The sequence below is a fragment of the Perca flavescens genome, chromosome 24, assembly GCF_004354835.1.
Source record: "Perca flavescens isolate YP-PL-M2 chromosome 24, PFLA_1.0, whole genome shotgun sequence".
Taxonomy (NCBI): domain Eukaryota; kingdom Metazoa; phylum Chordata; class Actinopteri; order Perciformes; family Percidae; genus Perca; species Perca flavescens.
In genome coordinates, this window is record NC_041354.1 from 4,113,058 (window position 1) to 4,127,967 (window position 14,910).

General features: G+C 41.3%; 1 protein-coding gene across 2 annotated transcripts in view; it reads right to left on the minus strand.

Annotated features, from left to right (window-relative positions):
* Positions 1–14,910, minus strand: part of pou3f3b (POU class 3 homeobox 3b) — a 168,275-nt gene that overhangs the window by 2,668 nt on the left and 150,697 nt on the right. The window lies entirely within an intron of this gene.

Below are 14,910 nucleotides of genomic sequence, written 5' to 3' on the forward strand. Positions count from 1 at the left end.
GGCTACCCGGGGTGTGATTGGCAAGTCTCGCCAGCCCTTGCTCCGGGCGCACGAGCCCTCCTTCCGGCTGTTCCAATTGGCTGATTTTTAATTGCAGTCCAAACAAAACAGGGAACACAAGTTGGTAGTAAATAGTAGCGAGGCATTAGTGCACAAACAGCGGTGAAGGGGTAAATCAAAAAGGGCGATAAAGTGTGACCTCTAGTTTGTTGTGATCACCAGGAGTCAAACCAGCATCATGAGAGGCTTTTCTTTTTTCCAGAACAGCTTCAATATATGATTTCTTCTATATTTATATGAAGGACACACCTGTTTGAGAGGATACATTCTAACATAAGCGCTTGTTAATACTATTTAGATATTAAAATATATGGATAAACTCCAACTAGAACTGGATTTAAGTAGTTTTATCTTCTGTTATAGTTACAAACACACATCCTGGACTAATGCAAGGCTCGAGTGTATGCAAAACCTGCACGCGCATTTGACACTATAAGATCTATTGGTAACAATTATAATTGTCTGGTAGCCTGACCTGGTTGTGTAATAGAATAAGGCGTACCTACTGCCACGGTTAGGGGTCTAATTCCCTCTGGGCCACCCGTGAAAAATATAGAAAAGTATAAAAATGAAAAAATAACTTGACTAAATGGTACATGCCGTATCGTGTTATGTTACATGTAGATAAGGTGCACTGGTGTGTTAATAAAGATTAGCAATTCAAAACGATTTGGAGAAATGTACCAGCTTTTTGTTTATGTACCAGCAATTGTTTATGGGCATATAAGTAAAAAAAAGAAAAGAAATGTCTTTCAGAAAACCATGACGCTGCACCCTAAACTTCAAAGCAGCACGTAAACATGTAAAGCACAACACAGAGAGGAAGTGTGATGATTTGAAGGCACTGCAGCCCCCGAGCCAGTGCAGCTATGCGCCTCGGCTCCTCAGGAGTTAACGCGCAAAGGTTGCGGGAAGGCTTCCATGCGGAAACGCCGAGCACAGGCAACCTCACTGAAGCACAGGGAAAGAGAAAGTGGCAACCAAAACAAGGGCAAATTGAGCAGTCCTTGGGGGATGTGTGCGTGCAGGGTGGCTTAAAAAAAAAAAAAAAGGAGAGAAAAAAATCGAGAGATGCAGCCCTTAAAACGCGCACCATCCCTCAAGATGACCACAGGCCGCGGAATGAATAGGGCCTTTGTTAGTGCGTGGGATCTCTGCGCCTATGGACGCACCCATGGGTGGTAATAGGCTCCCACTGCACCCATTGGTTGGGTGTCGGCAGCCTGTTGAGTCCACCTGACCGAAACGAGGCCTGTGGCAGGTGATTCTCTTACAGTATTAACTGTATTTTGTAGAAAGGTTAGAGCTACATGTCACACGTAACCCCACAGCTCCCCAAATCAAAGATGATGCAACGATTTTAGTGCAAAAGGGATTTAAGGGCACAGGCTGTGTATACTCCATGCCAGTGCCCCCCCTCTCTTCTTCTCATCCCAGTAGATTTAATTTGGACTGGGCTCAAAACCAAGGGAGCCTCGTGGATTTGTTTACATTGAATAGGCAGGCTAGGGGCCAAAACCGTGGGGCCCTCTATTCATTAATATACAGTGAGGATATCTGTCTAAATTACTGCTGTTCCTTCCACACTGCACGCTTTGAAAAGGGCGTCTCAGGCGGCCAGCACAAACGTGACACCAAGGTGCAGAGAATTGAGGGCTCCTTCCACAAGATAACCCCTCAAAATGAAAATAATATGTAATATATAAAGAAGAAGAAGAAGAAGAGTCAAAAGGCATTTTAGAAATGCTCCCCGAAATCACCGCACGGCGATAAAAACACTCCTCTCTGATATATGATGTGTTTATTATTTATTTGCTTATTATAAAAAGGTCCCCAAGTTCCCTGCTGGGGGAGTTCATTTATTTTGTATGCAAAAAAAAAAAAAAAAAAAAAAAAAAAAGGGGGGGAGAGGAAAAAATCATCCCCAAGTATAACAAGAGACGAACAGTTAGTGCTGATTTTCATTTGCATAAATTTTCATATATTTTAGTGAAAATAATAGCGGGAGCAGAGGAGTGCTCCTGCTCAGTTGAGGCAGAGGAAAGAAAATCTTAGGGAGCACCGAGTCGTAGGAAAGGGAGATAACCATTTACAGGCTCCGTGTGAACAATGTGAAGCTATTTCTCCTTTTCTTGGACACAAGGTAAGTCAACAATTATCTATGCGGATTTCTTTTTTACGCATGAGGAATGTTGAGTTTATCGCCTTCTCGCGCATTGCCTCCACCGTGGCTGCTTCCTTAAAGACCACTTTAAATGATATTTCAGCCTTCTTTCTGCGCCGAGGTGCAGTCAGATTCTCTTATATTTAAAAACCGAATTGCAAATGCGTGTCATTATTTTCCCCTTTTACCCTGCATGCGTAAAAATCAATACGCGCGCTGCAGTTTGCTTTTGCGCCCCAGCCTTTTTTTTTTTTTTTTTTTTTTGCTTTTTATATAAATAGCGGGCAGATGGATAAGCTGGGCTGTTTTGTAGTGAATGTCCACCAGAGAAAAGTGCAATCAATCACATTTTAAGCAGGCAGAGAGAGAGAGAGAGAGAGAGAGAGAGAGAGAGAGAGAGAGAGAGAGAGAGAGAGAGAGAGAGAGAGAGAGTGAAAGACAGAGATCCCTCGGTTGAATCCTCCAGAGGGACCGCGTAGGCAAGTGCAATATGAAATCGTTTAATATAAATCGATCTCGCCGCTGCAAAAGTTTGTTTAAAGTTTATATGCAGCAGTCGACCATAGCTCGCTCCTAACCTGCACCCATCCAGGCAGGCACAGCTCATAAACAGCCTGCGATGTTAATGGAGGCTGATGCTGGTTTGTTCTTTATTTTGGTTGTTGTTTTGGAGCTGTTCAAGGAGCGAGGAAATGTCAAGAAAACTAAAAACGACAGATTTTTAAAAGAAGCGCAGTTGTAAAAGACATCTGGTCCCAGGCAATTATTTAATGACAGACACTAATCATTTTAGTGTCTGTCACAACTTTCGGCTACATTTACAACAAAAAAAAGTCCATCACACATGATCTATCACACATGAACCCGAATTTGTGGATGAAGAAGTCGTTTGGTTTGCTAAGGGGTTATTTTTTTTTCTCTTCTCACGGGTTAACTCCTTTTCCCCTCATTGATGGGGAGTGCATTTCTGAGCCCAGCACTTGGTAGCCATGGTGAGCCCAATAAAAGGGGGGAACACTAGTCGCATTAAGCTGTATGTTTGTGCACTGGAGTCTAGATGAAAAGAGGCTCGGTGTCCCGGGCCAGCAGCAGCATTGGTGCCGGGCGGTAACGCGTTACTGTAACGACATTACTCCATCTGCAACACCACCCCCCTCCCAAAAAAACTCCAATAACAATAATTACTTATTCTGGTTGTATTGCCTTTTTGTTGTTGTTGTAATTTTAGGTTTAATTATGAACAAACTAGGATTACGGTATGTCCGTTTTCATCACAATTTGGTCTTGGGAAATAACCACATCTCATTTTAACAGAGTAAATAGCTTTAGTTTGACAAATCATGACTTGATGTTGATGACTTGGGTTTTTAAAAGGCAAACCAAGTTATCGCGATGTTTTAAAAAACTGACCCAAAACTAATTTTTTTGGTGCGTAACGGAAACGTAATGTAACGCGCTACTTTCCCACTTACTTGCAGTTTATTATGATTTTTAATCACCGTGATCTGAGTCACGAGAAAAGACTAATTTCTTCTTTTGGATTGTAATCCAACGTGTGTCTCCTTGCATGGTGCTGGAGTCAGGGCGGAGGGGAAATAGATTTTAGGAGTCATTGTTGGCTTGATCAGAAATAAAAAAAGAAATCATAACTGCCGCCAGGTGTCGCGCTCACTCATGATGCAAATATGTATAGCTTACACTGCAAAAAAAAAAAAAGAAGTCAATTTTATGTCACATTTTTGAATAATTTTCTTGTTTTTAGAATATTCATAGAATTATTATTATTATTGACATGGGGTGAGCTGATTCCACGCGCATCTTCATTAAATAACGTTTTAAGGTCATTTTACTTTCAAGTCAAATCTCTTAATTCAAATATGTTTTTTAACCAAGCTGCTTTATGTGCACGTTTTATTTATTTTTTCAAAATAAAAGTGACATTTTAAGACCGAACTACTTAATCAAACCCCTTGAAATGGAGATCTGTATTTTTTTTTTTGCCGTGTATAAGGAGCCTCCTTATAATTTTATGGCCACCGTTTCAAGAACAGACATGAATTGATGGCTGGATGACACGATTGGCAATTAAGATATCACTGGGCTGAAGGAGGAAAATGACTGAACGGGTCACTGTAGAGAAACAAAACAACAACACACACACACACACACACACACACACACACACACACACACACACACACACACACACACACAGAGTTTAAGAAATGTTGCATCTTGCTAATTCAGGCCAAACACACCAGACACAACGAGGGCTCAGACTATATTCTGGTTCATCCCTCAATCCCAGAGGCAATTAAATCACCTAAATTTAATTATCTCATTTTTTAAAGATATCCCACCCAATTTCATTGCAAGCCAGACCCCACATTAATTATTATTTTGCACATATTTCTACACCATAAGCATCATGAGTGAATGAAGAAACATGCTTGTATTGATCAGTACAAGCCTGTGACAAGCAGCCTATCAATGACAGCCCCTAGTTGATATGCAAATAGTCTGGGATTAGATAGGCCCCTGCACGCTGTATTAAGCCAGTCGCCATCTGCAGTAGCCTATAATCCATAAGTCTGAGCTAGCAGGTCTGTGTGGAAACGTATGACTAACCGGCAACTTCAAGAATTATTAGCAAAAGAGAGCTGTGCAGGACTCATGAATCATCCCGGAAAATTAGCGCATTGCAATTTCTCCACATGCTTGGCCGGCCATTTAGTGTTTGCACCATCCAGCGTTCTTCTTCATCATCGTCATCAGTAGCAGCACCACTAACACCAGCAGCAGCAACAAAGCATCAAAGCAGCAACTGTGCGTTATTGCTCTGCATTATGCACCCATTCTGTCATGCCGTACAATGATGGTTATTGGTAGCAGGAGGCCATTTATTTATTCCTCCAGGAACAGATTGTCTAATTCATCAAGATGCTTTCATGAACTTCCCCCTCCACCCCCCCATCAGAAGCAGCATGCCAAATGGAGCACACATCTGAATTTAAAAGGTGTTTTAAAGATGATTTATAAAACAAAACATGTTAAATAAGATCAAAATCACGTCCACTTGACAATGACCACAAGACAAAAACACCAGTATGAACAAAAGTCAGTTCACCCACAACATTCATCTACTCTCTCCCTCATGAAACATCCTCAGAGTGTCATCACTTTGATTCTGCAGCCGCCATTCATTTATGACACCTGACATGCAGATTTATGTGAGCCTCAATAGGTGGGTAAACCCAGCGCGGGTGCCTGTAGCTTCCACTTGCCCTGGTTACAATATTCAGATTAAATTGATGAAATTCCTGCCATTTTAATTATGGCCTATTTAAGTTGCCTATGGGCTACGTAATTTATTTTCTTCCCCTTGGTCCAGCCACTAATCCGAAACGACATACGTTGAGTGTGTCTCACGTCAGGCCAAACGTTGATTTAAAGCCAAATTCAACTTGGAGCACTTAAATGATAATGTAGCTACCATACCGTTAATTAAATGGGCTACACTGAATATCAGTGTAAGCATTAAACATGCCTTCAATTTCAGACATGAATGAGATTTTTTCCTTAACCCATTCAGACGAGACACTTTATTAATATTCTATTAATAAAGGCCAATATAGTGTTATATACACCTCTTATTCCACTACGTGGGGTTAGTAATTGCCCTGCATGAGCCGTGCAGCGCTGTGGGCATACAGCTTGTAAATGGGCTGACATGCAGGTAAAGATTATATGTTTAGTGTTGTCACAGACTCTCCAGTGGTGCTCTGTGCTCATTTCACCAAGAGTTATGGCTCAGACACGTATCAGCACAGCTGGTATTGATTTGGGATTGGAAATCAATACGAATGTCATAATTTGGCCTAAAACAGGGTTCTGTGGTGTTAGAAAATGCTGTTTAAAGTGCAGGGGGAGGAGGGGGGTGGTGTTTATGTTTATTTTTCGTTTATGGGAGCTTTGGCATTGAATTCAATTATTGAAACAGTTTTTCTAACAATAAAATTAAACATTTCAGCATAGGATTGAAGAAGGTTTCAATAAGACACAATTAATTAAGTTTTTATTTGTGGGGCAGAGAGAACGAGAACCAACCAATTATGTTGTTATTTTAGAAATATAATTGAGGCGTGAATTAATTTGAGAGTAAAGGTCAAAAGTTGCAGTGAGGTTAGTTTGTCGTGAGAAAAAAAAAGAAAACAAGATGTATGGGAGGAAAAGATTCATCTGTATGGCAGATGTCAATGCAGGTGCTTGTATGGCGCGTGCACACACACACACACACACACACACACACACACACACACACACACACACACACACACACACACACACACACACACACACACGCCGGCTGGTGAGGAGGTGAGTGACGGGGGACAGATCGGCAAAGATAAGATGAAGTGCAGCTTTCTGAGTCAGAGTGACGGAGGAGAGAGAGGAAAGAGGTGTGTGTGCGTGTGGGCGAGGAGGGTGGGTGTGCTTTGTCTGTCTGTCTTCAGGTTCACCCCACCCCCGTACCTCCACCCTGGTTGCCTCATCGTCCTGGCCACATCCCACATCCCACACACACACACACACCTGAAAACCCCCACCTCCAGCAGCAGCATCAAAACAAACCACAGATTTATTGTGTATGCAAATCAGCAGACGGACACGCTGGTATTTTTCCCTTCTATTAGAGTGTATTACACATGCTAATCAAGAATGATATTGTGTTATTAGCCTGAGTAATTAATAAATAAACTAAATCCGCAGGAAATCAAATCTATGGAAGTCGCGTTGCTTCAGCAGCGTGTTTGTAGCCACTGTGCATGTCTCTCTATAGTCCCTGCTTTTTGTTTTTGTTTGTTAAACAGTGGCGTTCCCTGAGGATAGAGAGGGGGGGGGTTTGTGGCACCTCCCTGCCCAGGATTACATTAATCAAAGTATTTATTTCCCTTGGGGAGCCAGGCGCAAATCACTCCAAATCCCAGTAAAATTGGATAACAGAAGAACGGGCGCATCTAGGGTAACCCTCTCTTGTGCTTTTTTTTTGCTCATTTCACCAACTTAATGGATCTAGTTCTATCTAACTTTGTGGAACAGTGTGTGTGGAACAGCAGGGAGGAGGGGAGGGGGGATGGGGGGTTGCAAAGCTGGAGGTATTGAGGCCTTTGAGAAGACAAACAACATAATTGGATGGAAGCTTGTACTCAGGTAGAGAAAAAAACCCCGCTAACCTAACCACGTCTCCGACTGGAGTGAGTCTGGATATAGAGCTGTACAAATAACAGCAATTCTCTGATTCCCTGTCGAGGCTATAGGCATGTCTGGGTCCGAGCCAGCAGCAGGAAAAACTAGCCTCTAAGACCCCCCATCTGTAATACACGCGTCAACCTCTAACACCAAAGCTGCCTGTTCCCTCTGAACTAAGTCTGGTCAATCCATCGCAAACCCCGCAAAGTAGTAAAAACAACACTTCCTGATACCACCCTTGCACTATTTGCTAAGTAATTACGTGTGATGTTTGGGCAAAGCCAGCATGGCTAATAAATCAGCAAATGTTTACAGCCAAGCCGGTGCTGATAAGGCAATAAATACAGTACCCAATATGCTGCCTATTACAGGTAATGCAAATAAAATAATAGGGCTGTAATTTTTCCTTGTGTTGTGGTGGCGGCGGCTTTGATATTCATGAGGGAAATGGGGAAGAAATGTCGTCTCTCGGTCTTTATGGGCGCCGCATTGTATCGCAAATCCAACGCTCCTGCCTTCGTCCCAATCAGGGATAAATGATGGGCTTGTTGCGTCGCGTCGGAGGCAACCCTGCCACCCCGAAAAACACACACACACACACACACACACACACACACACAAATGCATGCACTGCTGCCATGTTTGCTAGAGGGTACGAAACATAGCTGGAGTCACCGGCGGGGCCCTGACTCTGAGCCAGGCCTCTCGAGGTAAAGGCAGCCTGCCTGCATGGCGTACCATACATGCACTAAGTGTGTGCACAAGTGTTTTATGTTTCTGTTTAGGAATATTCCACTTGTAGAGCACAGGAAGCTGCACATTTGATTACTATAGCATCTATGTGTGAGTGTGTACACTATCCATAATTCTGTAAACAAAGCTGCCAAGTTTACCCAGCCGTGTGCATGTGTCTGTACAGTATATACAGTACATGTGTCAAGGTGCAGGTGTGATGCATACGCAGAGACAGACAAACCGTTCGCTATCACATACCGTCTGATGATCCATGATGCTTACCAAATGAGCAGAAAATCTACAGCTCTAATGGGATGGAGGGGAAAGTAAAGTAACAACACAATAACAGTGTTATTGTGCAAACGCAAGATAACTGCTTCTATGTACTACATTGTTGTAATACCATTAAAAGATCATAGAGTCCTGAATGTGTTAGTTATTCCAGTCATCCATTGGCTTCCAGTCATTTCTGTATGATATGAAATGCTACGTTGTATATTTTCTGCAAATCCAGTATACTTTTTTGTATTTTTAAAAAAGCATGCTGCAGAGTTTTACAAATTTTTATATTTTTTTTTCAACTGTCCCAGGCAGCCATTGGTTTTAATTGATTTCCCAACCTATAAGTGGATTCCTAAAATGTGCCTGACTGCATTCAATTTTGACGGTTACATAAATGTATTGAAGTAAAACTTTTAAGTCTGCAACGCTGACGAAAAACAGATGCAGACTAAATGTTAACTGTGATGAATAACAAACTAAAGCAAGGTTTAAGTGTCTGCTAATCTATTTTCACACTGCATAGAAATGAATGGAAACCAATGGCTGCCTGGAACAGTCGGGGAAATGCATCCAGAATGCTCAAACACAGCGTTGATTTTGAGTTTAAAAGTGTGCTAATTGACTTTCACATCGTTTCAAAATGAATGGAAACCAATGGCTGCTTGAAAGAGTTTGAAAAATAAATCCAAAACTCAAACTGTGCAGCACGCCTTGGAAAATAGTCAGTAAACATCTAAAAGCATACATGATGTGTATAAAGGAGCTAAAACATGCCAATGCACGGCCCTTTATAAGCGTCCACAGGGCCCCTGTGTGTCCCCAGGCCATACTTTGAGACCCCTGTATAAGTCAATGGAGGCTTTGCATGTATTATATTGTACTGCTTCTCCATTACACACACAGAGTAAACATGTAGGACTGGCTGAGAGTGGCTAGCTAGCTGCAGCTTCAAGGCGTCTATAACAATGATCAGTGGCTCTCAACGTTCGGAATGGGGGCTTGCTGTTGGGGTACGCGACTGTGCTTGATGATATGCGGCCGCGGGTGACATGTGCTATTCATACGCAAGCTTGTGTGGTCACGTTCGGCAGCCGGGAAGTCTTGATTCATGCGGGCATTATGCACGGCGGACGCTTATGGCACCTCTCCCTGTTGCCGTGCAGTCAGGCCCATTTGTTTGGAAATGGGTTTACATGCATCTTCTTCCAAATGACTCCCCCTCCTCCCCTCCCTGGGCTTACAGCTCTCTCTCTCACTCACTCACACACACACACACACACACACACACGAAGCTACACACATGCAGCTATATCAACTGCAATAGAGAGCATTTAGGTGATGTTATTCACTCTCTGTCGGCCATGTTGGAGGTATTAAGCAGGGCAGATGGTTATGAATAGCCCACCATGCTCCTCCATGATGGGCTTTAGCTCCTTCAGTAAGATTCAATGACCGTGGGTCAATTTTTGATATTGTTTTAATCTGATAGAACTTGCTTTTCAAGCTAAATAACCCTCACTAGTTGGTTTCAAACCCATCTAACTACATCTTGGTATTTGCTTCCAGTTGATTTTGTAATGCTCTGGCTCTAGGATACATTTGTGGTCCAGACTTGTGTCCCTGAAAACCTATTTGGTCAACCAGCTTCTTACAACGAACAATTCAATCCTACGTGAACACACCAATTATCTGCTGAACTCGGAACACTTGCGTTTATTTAAGTTTGAAGTGGGCGGGACTCTGTTTGGGACAAAGTGATGTCACATATTTCTGTGCACCAATAAGGATATAGCGGTGTTTGAAGGAAAATCTGATGACTTGTTTGGGTTGTGTGTTTATGTGACCAGAACGCAGTCAATGATATGAGCTGCTTTGTGTTAAATTCTTCATAAATAATACTTGCTTATTTTGAGAGGAATACTTAACGTAACAGAGACACACAATTAGGTTTTCAGACCACGTTTTTAAGGTTTACTTTTAAAAGAACTCCATGTTCTGACTCCAGCATACATACCCGGATTCTGCAACAAAACTTTACTAGAAGGTGCCATTTTTCAGACTTAAGACTACAGGAGATCGGGGGCAATAACAGCAAATGCACAAATTTTGGAAAAGCTTTATAAATTATTTCTGAATTAGGAGTTATTTTTGAGCCCTATTTCACTCTTGATTTTATTTTGGCTCATCTTTTTAAATCAAACCTATTTTTGTAGTTGCATTATCCCAATCATTTCTGTTATTTTAATGTTTTTAGTGTTGAAAGTGCAGCGCTGTGCTATGCAAATAAGAGTTTATTATTTTATGGGTGAAATTAAAATGGTATAACTAACATTGCTTTGGTTGATTAGCCTGGTTAGCTACAAAGCTATTAGGCGTTTGTTGCTCAGTGTCAACTTATCTCAACCTTCAGGAGATATCTTCTGAAAAATCTCCAACTTTCTTGATAACTTGTGAAATAATTACAATTCTTTTAAACTATACTAAGTGCTGGTGCAACTCCTTTTCGCTCACAGAAGTTGACAAGTCAAACATTTCTTCGTGACCTTTTCACTCAACTCTACAGTCTCGAGTAGAGACACCAGACGTGATTTCTGGATGTGCGACAACTGCAAAAGCCTCTACAGCAGTATGATTGGCCACACTTACAGGCACACTCTTTCTTCCCTGCTTCACAGAGCTGCTGCTCGCCCCCTTCCCCCCCCTCCCCCTCCCCCTCCCCCTCCCCTCCTATCTCCTCCTTCGTCCAGGCCTGGCGTGAGCATTCAAGCCAGCAGCCTCACAAAAGCGGCTTTGAGGGGATTGCATGCTGGCCGCCGACCCCTCTGAGCTCACACCCACCACACATTACTCACCAGCAGGCCTCGGTGCAGACTGCAAACCAGGCTAGGAAACTGTGGATGTCACAAGACTGGAAGGGGGGGGGTACTCCGCGCTCTTTCCTCTGTTTTCGTTTTAGAGCCCAAGTTTTTTTTTGTTTTACTTTGAAGGGGAATCTTTATGCTTGTGTAAATGGTTGTTAGAAGAGAATTAAACCATGCGGCACAGAATACAGCACAATAGAACTTTGTTATTCAACCATGTTGGGAAATTGCCTCAGCATGGACTGTCAAGTCAAATATGCCTCTCAGCTTTTGGCTTTTCGGTCGTGCACTGTCAGTTTGTCAGCGATGCCGACTGTGTTGTGAACATGTGTAGCGTTTCAGTGTGTGCGCTTCTCCATTTGTTGCCCGTTTTTGGCGAGCATTTTCTTCAAAACCAGGATTTGTTCTCAGCGTTTTGGTTTCAGAGTGGAATCACATTAAATATGTCCCGAGGATTAAAACAGGTTATTCTGTCTCGATAGAGTTTCTTTTTAAAGAGAGAGTCGCATGTTGTCAATTTGGGACAAAACACATTTTTGTGACTTTTCAAAGCAACATATGGCAACGCACATGCTGGCGTTAATCTATATTTCACCTCAAACTGTTTGGCTGCTCGTGTGGATGTCAACATTGTCAAAAGAGGCGAACAGACTGAAAGCTTGTATTATGTTCTCACAACCTCCAAGTCAAGGTCTTCCACAGGGACGCCTCTTTTGTATGACTGAACTTGAGATAATGCAGGGTGTCATGTAAAATGAAATGACATGCAGCATGCTGTTCTCTCCTCTGCTGTGCGTCTTATTCTCAGACTGTAACCTTCGTATAGGAGGTGTGAAACAAAAGCTTAGCAAAGCATGGCCGACTCTCAGCGGTTTACGCTTGTGGTTGGTGTGTGTTTTTACATTCAGTCCTCCCCGGTGTGCGCGGCTGCGTTTGTCGTAGACATTTCGGATTAGCAGTCCACAAGCACAAATCCTCCCAACAGTGACTCACACACGTCTCAATACGTCGTCAGTATCTGCCACAGGAACTCTGTTTAGCCTACATTTACCAAACCTGCAGCTAACACTCTGAATGACACTGTTACGTAACGCTGCTCTGTTCTCCCAGTAATCTGACTCTATGTCTCCCACAGGAGTCTGTCAGAGCTGTGATCCATATTCTGGTGTTTAAATGTCTGTTCATACACAAAATATTTGAGGAAATCACTGATCTCAAGGTTAGGCAGCAGCTCCTGCTACTGTGGAAGGCATGGTGTATTTCTTACAACGCTCAGGTTGGAGTTTTTACTCGGTTGGGGTCACTTACAGCACCAATTATAATCTTGATCCTTATCAGTAACACTTTACAATAATAGTACATGAATTATCATGAATTCATGCATGACTTCTTGCATGAAAAAGCATGAATTAATTCATGTAGTACTTCATGAACTATGGGCCACAAACATGATGAAGTAATGAAGAAGTAATGTTTAGTTAACCTTGATTACAACACTACAATTCTTCAAAATAAAGGTATACTGCTGTGACTGGTCAGCTTTTTGAATAAATCAGAAATCATGATGATTGAAAAACCTTAACTGATGCGTTAATTAACGTATTGTTCCTTAAGTCATGCATGAGATACTATTAATCCTTGTACATTACTGATAGTTCATGAAGTGCTACATGATTGAATTCATACTTTTTCATGCATGAATTCATGATAATTCATGTACCATTATTATAAAGTGTTACCACTTTATCCAAAAGCTGATTCACACCTTTATAGCCAATTAGTCTTATGTCTAGTTATTATTTTTAATAAAACAAATCAGCTTTGATGAAAACAAGGAATTCATTTTGTCACCACCTCTTGCAGCTCACTGCTGTCTTACTGCACTTTCCAGAAATCACCTGTCAATCAAACCGTGTAGGCGGAACTGTTTTTTCATTTTACATACATTTTCTGTTGTTGACATACGAGTCTCTTAGCTGCGTTTGTTGTCACTTAGCAGGGCCGTCGCTGCGTACGCCAACTACGCTGCTGTTCTTCTTCTTCTTCTTCCGATTACTACAAACAAAGTGAAAACACAGCATGCTCCCAGACAGACAAATGTTTAGAACAGCAAATAGGTAAAGAAAAATACGTCACACATCTACATCGTGAGACAGGTGCGTCGGAGGGGGACAAGCAGGTCAAAGTGGCAAAGAAACTCCAGCACACTGTCTAACTTGAGAAGATGTATCAAGTTTAATAGTATGCAACATTTCGATACTAGACCATCTTCAGGCAAATGGTGTTCCATCCTGAGAAGCCAAGTAGGAGGTGAGGAGGTGTACCAATCAACAACTTCCACATAAAATCAGGCATGAATACATAACATTCATTCACATATTACTATAGACAGAGCTTAAACTTCAATGCAACCTTTCTATAGTAACCATAATACTATATATATATATATATATATATATATATATATATATATATATATATATATATATATATATATATATATATATATATAATACCAGAGCAATCTATAGTACAGTAGATGGATGTTGATTTCTGTATAATTAATGCAAAAAATTATATAGAGCATTCACATTCAGGCATATTTACAAAACCTGCTGGTACCTTATCCATTAATAGATAAATAGAAAGAAAATATCACAATGAACAGAGTCCTTATAAAAAAAAAAAATCAAAGGGCAGCAAACTGAAAATCTGTGAAAATGTCCCTTCCGGTCTCAAAAGTGACGTGAGGAGGACCAGTTCTTTTGGGGAATGTTTTCAAGTTTTTGTGGAGATATTAACAACTTTCACTTTAGTAAAAGTTATAACAGTGTAAAAAAGATTTACAAATCAAAGTCCTGCATTCCTGCATTCAAAATTTTACTTTGATAAAGGTAGAGAAGTATTATCAACAGATAATGAAGTAATAAAGTACATTTTCTCATAAGGAATGGCCTCTTTCAGAGCAATATTATCATATGTTGTATATTACTACATCTCCAAAATGAAAACTTTTCTTGAGCTAAGAAACGCAGCCCTGTTCTCAGCTTTGTGATTTAATCCAACAGATTTAAAAAAAAAAAATCAATTTATCTTAAAATGTCATAGAGTTGTACTCCTTCGGTGTATCTAAAAACAACTCAAAATCACCAACAGCGGAGATACATGGCTTCCACCGGACAGAGATTAAAATATATTATTAGACTACTGTATTGATTCATGGTCAAAGTGGTCAAGGTAGAGCTGAGTTTAGTCGTATGCACAGATGGATAGTTAGAAGAAAAACATCTACATACTGCACTGATAGCACCCGGTGAATTAAATTCCACGGAGCAACATTTCTATCAAGGAAATCTTCATCGCACACTAGCACAGAGCAGACACTAACACAAAACCACACACAGGGGTTTGCAATCGGCTTGATTAAGATAGATCTTTTTGGCAGACATGTTGACATGTCATAGTAGGAAAAGCACAGGTGTATTCAGACCCATTAATGATGGCTGAATTCCACTTAGGAGAGACCCTGGTATTGTGCATGCTGACTCACTGAAATAT